This window comes from Vombatus ursinus, unplaced genomic scaffold (genome assembly GCF_900497805.2).
Source record: "Vombatus ursinus unplaced genomic scaffold, bare-nosed wombat genome assembly UNPS02006874.1, whole genome shotgun sequence".
Taxonomy (NCBI): Eukaryota; Metazoa; Chordata; class Mammalia; order Diprotodontia; family Vombatidae; genus Vombatus; species Vombatus ursinus.
This window is the reverse complement of record NW_020946652.1, coordinates 2,657,098-2,666,819: the sequence shown is the minus strand read 5'-3', so window position 1 is coordinate 2,666,819 and position 9,722 is coordinate 2,657,098.

Below are 9,722 nucleotides of genomic sequence, written 5' to 3'. Positions count from 1 at the left end.
CACAGTGGTTACTCTAAATGCTCAATCTGAACCCTCAAACCTTGACCTCAGGGGAGGTGCATGCACTCGTGTATTGTTTCTGTGTTCCACGTTTCAGCCCAGTTATCCTTGGAGCCATTTTGTCCCATCTTGGTTCTCTTGCTTTGGATATTTAATCTCATTTCATGTTCTCAGCTTTTCTGCCCCCAATCTGGGATGTTCTGAGAAAAAGAAAAACAAAACATTGTTTTGAGACTAAGCCCCAGTCTCTGCTCTATTTCTCTTATATATATATATATATATATATATATATATATATATATATATGTCCTCCCCCACCTTTCCATGTTTCCTGAGCCATGGGGCAGTGTCAAAAGCTCCATGGCTTTCCTATACTGATCTAGGATTCAGCACTAATTTACGTGCCTGTTATGGGCCAGGCCCTGTAGGAGGCTTTTGGGAAAGAAATCCAAAGCTGAAACAATCCCCTGCCCTCATGGAACTTCCAGTGAGGGCTTTTCCAGATGTTGCCAAGAACATTTTATTGACATAATTCTGATCGCCTCTTGCTCACAGATGCACATTCTGCCAAGAAGCACCTTCCCCCCTCCTCCTTTTCTTTCCCCACCCCGTTTCTGGTTTCCTAGCTGTTTACCTGTTCAATATCTTTCTGTTTGCTTCCCCCATAGAGGTGTGGTCTGTTTGCCTGGTTGAAGATTAGATATTCTGTAGTGATAATCCAGTGCTGAATACCCCTGCCCCCTCCCCAAGCCTCAGGCAGCCTCTCTACCTCTGTTTTTCTTGTCTGTAAAATAGGGAAATGATACTTCACCCACTGGTGCAGGGAGGTAGGAGAATTAATGAGTTTCTATCTCTTCTTTGAACTTGAAAAGTGCTAAGTGGTATGGCCTGCTGCACTGATGGAAGCCTGGAACAAAGCCCCCTCCCCATTCTTCAGCACCCCAGGGGCCACCTCTTGTCCATTTTCTTTCAGCTGTGCCTAACCTATTAGTGATCACAGTCCATTTCTCATCAGTCCTTCCCTGCCTGAATGTATGTGTCCCCATATGTATGTATGTGTGTATGTGCCCCTGAATGTATATGTGTGCCTGTGTGTGGCTCCCCAGGCAGGAGGAAGTCTTCCTCATGTAGACCACCCCTGGTATTTCTTTCCAAATGGCTGATGGGAAAATTATAAAGTACACCTGGGTTCCCACATGGTGGTCATGTCAAAAGAATAGAAAATTGCATGGGACCAAGTTCGCTTTAAAAGGTGAAAGGTCCTGGAAGGCCACAATTGTCTGGTTAATTCAAGCATAACTATCCCCTTCCTTTCCAATAAGCATTTGGCAGAACCAATGATTACTTGGAGGATGATTGCCTAAAATATAGCAGCTGGTGTTTTCATGAGTAGTCATAGTTCTTGGGGAAAACTGGTGCTCTTCCTCTCCCTAGAAAGAATTTCCCTCCATGTTTTTGTTCATTTGCTTTCTTTTTGTTAGTCTTTTTTTTTTTTAATGCAATAACTCATTTTAGCCAGTCACCTTCAGAGCTACTGTCAGTGTTGGTGGAGACCAGAGGTGAAGAACATTACAGTAGACATCCGGAAACCTTTATTTCAAAAAACCTCTTCCATGAATCCTACCCCCCAGCCCCTGTCCCAGAGCCCAGTGACATGTATAAATGTATCGTCAACACTGGTACCAGATTGGAAAGGTCTCCGGTCAAAACCAAATGCCAATGTGTCAATGGTTATTTTGTATTCTGCATGCGCAACTGAGAAACAGTGAATAGACTTTTTTAAAAATGTAAACTTGTAAGAAAAGGTTTTTTTTCAATAAATATTTCGGGTTTGTTGTTTTTCTAAAGAAGAAAAGTTTCTTGCTTTGAATTGTCTGATGTTGTCCCAGCCTGTGTCAGAGGAAACTTCCTCCACCATTTCTGCCCATTTGAACTCAAGCAGATTCTGTCATTCTCTGGCCTCAACTTCCTCCTCTGTGAAATGAAGGTGGTAACCCACTAGATGGCCCCTTCAAGCCCTTCCAGCTCAGAGGTCAGTCCTGACACCTGGAGGGAACGTCAACATCTTTCATCTCAGTTGAGTCAATCAAAATGGGAGGGACCAAAGTGTCTGTGTTAATGCTCCTTGTCCCAACTGTCTCCCCACAGCACCATGTAGTTAATCACCTCGTACTTAGTAAGCACCTACTATGTGCTACACATACTAAGAGCTGGGAATGTCAAAGTTGGCAAACACCAGCCCGGGCTTTGGAGCAGCTCCCACTGCAGACCTGGAGGCAGGGATAGTCCTGGGCAAAACAGTGGACAGGCTCAAGCTTGGGGGATGGTCCTCTCTTCTACTTTTCCTCTTCCTTCCTCATGGAGCACAGTATCCTTCCCTTTTTTCTTCCTATTTTCTTCCTCTTCACTCAATTCTGTTCTGGGAAATGATCCTTTGCCATTTAGAGAAATAAGCTGAAGGAGTAATGTCTTACTTCTCAGATTCACAGTTTGCTTTAAGTCAAAATGATGAAGTTCCAAATACCAAAGTTGCCATTTTGTCCAGATTGGAAGGGGCAGTGGCTGAGGCCAGATCTCCGACTGTCCTGGCTTCCCCGGCCCACTCAGGTAAGGCCAGCCCCGAGGAGCAGGTCTGCTGCTCACTCACACAGGGCTTTGTTTGAAGAGCTGTGCAGTCTTCCTGTGCAAGAAATTGATTGGGTGAAATACAACCAGCTATTCCTGCTTGTCAGTGTTAACAGTTTCAAGAGGGATGAAGGGACCAGGCCTGAGCCGGGGCAAACTTTGGGTCTCTCTTCTTGTGGAGCTCCTGATTTCTGAATCCCAGCAAGACTTAGTTTAATTTAACCAACATTTTTCCATGTGGCTCCCTTCACCCAAGAGCGATTTATCTCTGATTCACACAATCTCTTTGACTCCTTCCCTCCTTTCTATATTTCTTTCTCTGTCGTTCACTTATTTTCTCTTTCTCCCTGCTCTCTGTTTCTCATTATTTGCTTCTCTCCCTCTCTTTCTCTATCATTTCTCTCTCTATGGCTCTGTTCCTTGTCTTCTCCCTCTCTTTCTCTCTTCTTCCACTTTTCTTTCTCTTTTCCCCATTTCCCCACTCTTTAGGCACATCTGAATACTATTCAAGTAATCTCAAGCCATGCTGAAGATTGGCGTCATTGTTCCCTGAATGCAGCCTCTTTAATGTCCTGCGAACACAGGGATGATGATACTGACTCATTTCTCCCCTTATTATTTTCTTGTTCAATCATTTCAGTCATGTTCAACTCTTCATGACCCCTTTTTGGTCCTCTTGCCAAAGAGGGACTTTGGACTGACTTGCCATTTCCTTCTCCAAATATATATACATATACATATACATACATATATATATTTATATATATTTATAGATGAGGAAACTGAGGTAAACAGGGTTAAGTGACTTGCCCAGGGTCACACAGTAAGTGTCTGAGGCCAGGTTTAAATTTAGGAAGACTCATCTTCCTGATTCCAGGCATGGTAATCTATCTGCTGTGCCACCTAACTGCCCCCTAATTATTTTAGGCATCCCTTATCTGGTACCTCCGGAGGCTCTGAAGCAGTCAGAGATGTTTCTGATGATCTCAGACAAGGAGTTGTGTACACCTTTGCCCTCCCCTGGGGTTGTCTCACCCTGCCTGGTCAAAGGAAACATACTAAAAGCCCCCATCTAAAGCTTAGCACCTGGGCACCAACACCCACAGACTCTTGTCTCCAATGTTTCTTTTTATCCCCCTTCACTTCAAACTGCCTTTCCCATCCCCCCCCCCCAAGATTGTATTTGCCTCTTTGCAAAGCCTTGTTTTGGACAGATTTAGCCAAAGGGCACTAGTCAATCTGGGAGCAGCCACGAGAAGTCAAATGCCTTGAGATTTTGATCTCTGAGTTCCCTTTCAGGGCTAGAGGGGAGCACCAAGAGAAATATACAGAGACCTCTCCCTCCCCTTCCCTTTAGGGCTGCTAAAATTCCTGAGCTTTTTGTTTCAGTGAAGTTGCCTTGATCCAGAGCACAATGAAGCCCCCTCCAATTAGAAGAAGCTACAGTCTGAAGAGGGAACTCGGAGCCTATTCAGGGAACTGGCTGAAACTGCCTAGGGCATATTGTGTTCCACTGAAAAACAGAGGCAGCAGGCCCCCTCCCTGCAAATTAGGCTGCTAAGGTTGCTTGGCTCCCGGCTCCTGTGGGCCCTGCTGAGATCCTTGCCTAAGGGCCTCCAACAGGAAAGTCAAGTTGGACAGGCTGGCGCTTGCCTGAAGGGCAGCCATGCCTACAGTACAAGGTGCTAAGTTAGGGAATGTAGGTATGTCGCAGGTATGATCACCATGGCGCTGTTCTTCTGTGGACCACAGGAATAGAGATTTAGAGCTAGAAGGAGATTTAGAATTTTAGTAAAGGGGAGGAAACTGAGGCCCACAGGCTTGAAGTTCACCCAGGTACCAAATGAAAGAGCTTGGATTTGAATCCAAGGCATAGGAGACAAATGCAGCACACTTTCTGCCAGCTCATGCTAATATGGACCCACTTAACACAGGGCAGCTAGGTGGCTCTGTGGATAGCGTGTGGCATTTGGAGTTAGGAAGGCTCATCTTCCTGAGTTCGAATTCAGCCCCACACCCTTGCTAGCTGTGTGATCCTGGGCAAGTCACTTAACCTTGTTTACTTCAGTTTCCTCATCTGTAAAATGAACTGGAGGAGGAAATAGCAAATCATTCAAGTATCCTTGTCAAGAAAACCCCAAATGGGGCCATGGACATGACTGAAAAATGACTAACATAGGGCACTGAACCCCAGAATTATTCTGAAACAAAGCTAAAGATTGCCAGGTTTGTCTTGGGGAAGGAGGTGATACTTTAAACATAAGCCATATATTTTAGATATTTTATCTGTCCTTTCCCAACTTCTGGCTTTTGGAACGCATTTCCCTAAGGCTGAATGCGAGTCTATCCATCACCTTCCACTATAAAAGACTGTTTGAGGAAGGGTTTTGAGAGGAACCCCTGAAGGAGCTGAGAGTGTTTAACCTGGAGAGGAGAATTCATTGTGGGAAGCAGGGAGGATCCAGGAAGGAAATGACATCGAGCTTCAACTATGTGAAGAGCTACCACATTGACGGGGGTTAGACCTGTTCATCTTGACCCCAGGGGGCCCAACAAGCAGGCAGTTCTAGGACTAGGGAAGAAGAAGGCACAAAGAGGCAAACTGGCGGTTGCTGTCAAGGAAGAACAACAATTTCCTAACAAAGCAAGTTTTCCCAAGTGGAGAGGGCCAGAGAGGGAGAGAGGGGCTGTTCTTGTCCTCAGTGTGTGGCTTCGAGCCAAGGCTTCTACACTCCTACAGAGGAGATGCTGCTTCAGAACCGGTTTGGGTTCTGACGAAGCCAGAGGTCACTTCCAATGCTGAGAGCCTAGGAGTCTGTGACCAGTCATTTGACTAAGCAGAATGAATTAGATTCCTGTTATCAACAATCATGGAAAAATGGAACGTCAGCAAGGTGAGGGAGCTAGTAAGAGATTGTTTAGCTCACGCCCTTCACTGAAAAAAAAAAAAAGCTGAAATTTGCTGAGCTTTCATGGGGTAAGGGAGCTTAGAATTCACAGGGCTCAACTCCCTCAGTCTGTGAAAGGACAAAGAGCCCCAGAGAGGAAATGGACCTTGGCCAACACTCCCCATTCCATCACAAGCAGAGGTAAAGGTCAGCAAAAAGCATTTATGAAATGCTCCAAATGTATTCCATGTTCCATGCACTACCCAAAGAAAGGAAAAGACAGTCCCTGCATCCAAGGAACTCACAATCTAGTGGCAGAGATAACTTGTTAACAATTGTGTTCAACCAAGATCTCTCTCTAATATGTCTTTTATATATATGTATACATGTATATACACATACATACATATACATACATATTATATTAGAGACAATTTTAAAGGGAAAGCAGTAACTTTAAAGAACATCAGGGAAAAAACAAAGCAGGGATCATAAAAGAATATTTGTACTGTGGTTGGTGAGATTGTGGTCCTTTGCTCTCTAAGAGGACCAAAATGACACCATTATGCTAGAGTCAGGCTGCAGTGTGTCCAGCTGTGGCTGATCAGACCAATTAGAGCTCAGAATGGTCTGCCACAGGTTGGGCACAAATAATCCATGTGAGCATTTGGAGTGGATTCTCCAGATTTGGGCATCTCGAATTTCTTTTGAGCTATTTCAATTCTGCTTTTTTTTTTCAGTCAAAGACAAGGTTGATTAAAGATCTGCCATATTAGCCAGACTCTTAAGGAATCTGAGCACATGTGAGCTATTGGCTAGATTCTAAAAATCTGAGCAGTGTCTAGATTATAAGAATCTGAACCTCAATTCTGCTTTGCACAGCACCTTCTCTGATGTGGGCATGCCACGCTGAGTGGTCCTGTGCCGGTGTCCCCCATGTCATACAATCAATTCCAAAGTTCTTACTGTAGGTGATATTTCAATTGTGATTGGAAAGCTTGCCGCATATATAAAAGAATAACATTGATTACCTGGCCAGTTGGCAAAGGTGTACCATGGGGTAAGGGTCCTTAAGATCACCCACCATTGGTGGTTACCTACTCTGTCTGTACATAATGCCATTTGGAAGGATCTCTCCTTTCCAAAGTCTGGCACCTGTCATGATTACCTCAGGTGCCTCTGTGTCCACATTTACTGAAAAAAAAATATAGTTCAAAAGCCTGAATGTGTTTACCTTTTTATTAGTTAGCCACTGGACACATCCCCTCCTCCCCGAAACAAAAGTATTAAATAAAATACCTTAAGAGTGACATAATAGAACATTTCCTTTCAGACTGTGGGTCATACTGTCCCACAAATGCATATACCATTATTGAAGAGAATGGACACGCTTAGAGATTATGCAAGAAGAGTCCTGTCATATTGAACATATGTGATCAGGACACATATGTGGAAGGGAAACTGATGTCTCCACTGATTCAGGACCAGTGATATCTTTTGATGATGCTGTCACTGAGTTCTTGGTGAACCTTCTCCCTTACTAGTTATTGCATCTTTAGTAGATTCAATATTCTGCTAGTCTCAGAGTGCTTGTGAGAAACCACTGAGAATATAATCTTTGCAGGGCTTTGTTCTCTCCGTACTGTATCGCTTCAGGGTCATGGGCTGGCCCTATCAGCTTCTGTATGCTAAAATGAAGGGGCTAGAATCTCTCCACTAAGATAAACATTAGTTAGATCTTTATTCAAAAACACCACACCCTTGAAGTCAACAAAAGCCAAACAGAATGCTCCAAAGCTAAGATCGTCTTTTCTTTTTTATCTCTTTGTCTGGGCAGAGGTCTTAGTCCTCTGTTCTAGATAACTATTTAACTTAGGGTTAGAGATCTCCAACACTCAAGACTGAGTTAGTCAAATGAAGACTTATAAATTGAAAGCTAAGGAGACAAGTCCACTTTTCTCTATCTGCACAGATGATATTCTCACCTGAGTTTTATCCATGAGAAGCAAGGCACATTTGCTTTGGTGCTATACTTTGCTTGGTGAAAAAAACTTCATTATCTCTATATTGACTTACCAGAACTAGGAACTGGAGTTATCAGAGAGCTCTCCAAGGTTCCAGGGATGTAGCAGAGATTAGGAGCCAGGAGGGGACATTCAGGTCATCTAGTCAAATCCCCTTTCTCACAGGTGAGAAAACTAAGGCCTAGAAATGTTGATTGTCTTGCCACACTACAGAGTTTCAAATCCAGCTCCTCTGACCCCAAAGCCAGAACACTTTTTCTTATACTACGTGTTCCCACCCCTCCCCTGTCCCCCCTTCTTCATATCATAAAAGTTACACACATGTTGCTCACTTTATGTTTCCAGACTAGAATGTGAAGCAAACATATGTCTCAGAAGAGTAAGTAATGTGAGTGCAAATAAAATCTAAAGTAGTCCAGGACAATGAGTATTCCCGGGCAGAGACTGTTTGTGCTTCTTGTGGATGCTGAAAACCACTAGCAATTTGCCTAAACTTCATCTTATTGGACTTGTCCCATTGATCAGGCCTGTCAAGATGTTTTTTTGCATCTCAATTCATTTCTGAAATACCTTAGGTGTCCCATCTAGCTTCATATCATCTGTAAATTTGATGAGCATGCTCTCCCCACCCTCATCCATGCCACTGATGAAATGTGAGATAATATAGTGCCAAGAAAAAGGGCTTTTTACTGGATAATTCCCTTTAGGTAAACATCACTTCCTTAGTAACTACCCTTTCCACCTGATCACTGGTTCCCAAACCAGCTAACCCTATTTTCATCTAACTCAAGCTCCAAATTTTGGGTACAGTTTTAAGCTTTATAGTTAGCATCTACACAGCACCTTAAAGTTGGTCAAGCACTGTATTTGTGTAAACTCATTTGATCCTCACAATAATATTTGCTCTTATTATCATCCTCATTTTGCAACTGAGGCCAAGAGGGGTGAAGTGATTTGCTCAAAGCTTGAAGGTATCTGAGACAAGATTTGAACTCAGCTATTCCTGACTCTGAGCTCCATTTAGCCAAAGGCCTTGCTTCAGATATTGGTAAAGGAAATGGGAGAGTCAAGGATGACATTGAGATTACAAAACTAGGTGATGGGGAGTTCACCCCTGAAGAGCAAATGAAAAAGTACCTTTTTCTATGTTACAAAGAAATATATATTTTTATTTAAAAAAAAAAGATAAAGGGAAGGTAATTACCCTGATAAACCTCTAAACATAGCAACAAGATGTGAACCTAACTAGAAAGGCCAAGTGCTGAACTGGAACAAAGTTCAGGTCTGATTAGCCCCACAAAATGTCCATGTAAAAGTCCCTGCATTCCTGTGAGTGCCCATCACATTAGTTCCAATCTTTCCAAGTATCTGCATTCACCTTGAATTGTGTATTTAATTTCTGACCTTCAAAGTCTTCTGTGCTGACTGGTAAAAATTGTTTTTTCCTGTGTATTCAGGGAGGCTTTCCAACTGCAAGGGGGAGTAGAACGATTGTGAAGCTCAGGCCAAACCCTGGGGCTTTTGTTTGCTCACCACATTATGGTGAAATTGCTAAAGGTTGTGCAAATTAACTGGGAGAAAACAATATAATTATATACATTGACATGAAATCAACCTAACAACTTTTAGTATCTTAAAAAAAAACCACCTCAATATTCAATATTTCTGGATTCTTCTTGTTTCCATCACATATTTTGCATGATTTGGTATTGAATTCAGAAGACTAAGCCACATAATCTTTAATAATTAATCATGAAATCATACTTTTATCACATTGTCTATTAAGCATACCTTGGATGAACACTCAGTCCATTTCTCCAAGTTTAGCTTGATTCTAGATTGAAGATTTCCAGTGAAATTATAAATCACATCAGTTCTCAGGCCATTGAAGTGGGTTTAGTTTGATTTCTTGGATAAATGTTATGGTGTATGACATGGTGCAAAATGGTGTTATCATATACTCTATCTCCACTGAGGATTTTCTGTAATCCCAGAATAATTCTGCTTCTCAAAATACTAACATTTTTATCACAGCTTGTGATTCCCTCAGTGCAGATAGGACTTCCAGGACTCCTAAAAGTAAAAATAAATAAATAAATAAAAATATTCCAGTGAACTATATGCGTGTGTTTGTGTTAGTGTGTGTGTGTGTGTGTGTGTGTGTGTGTGTGTGTGTGTGTGTGTG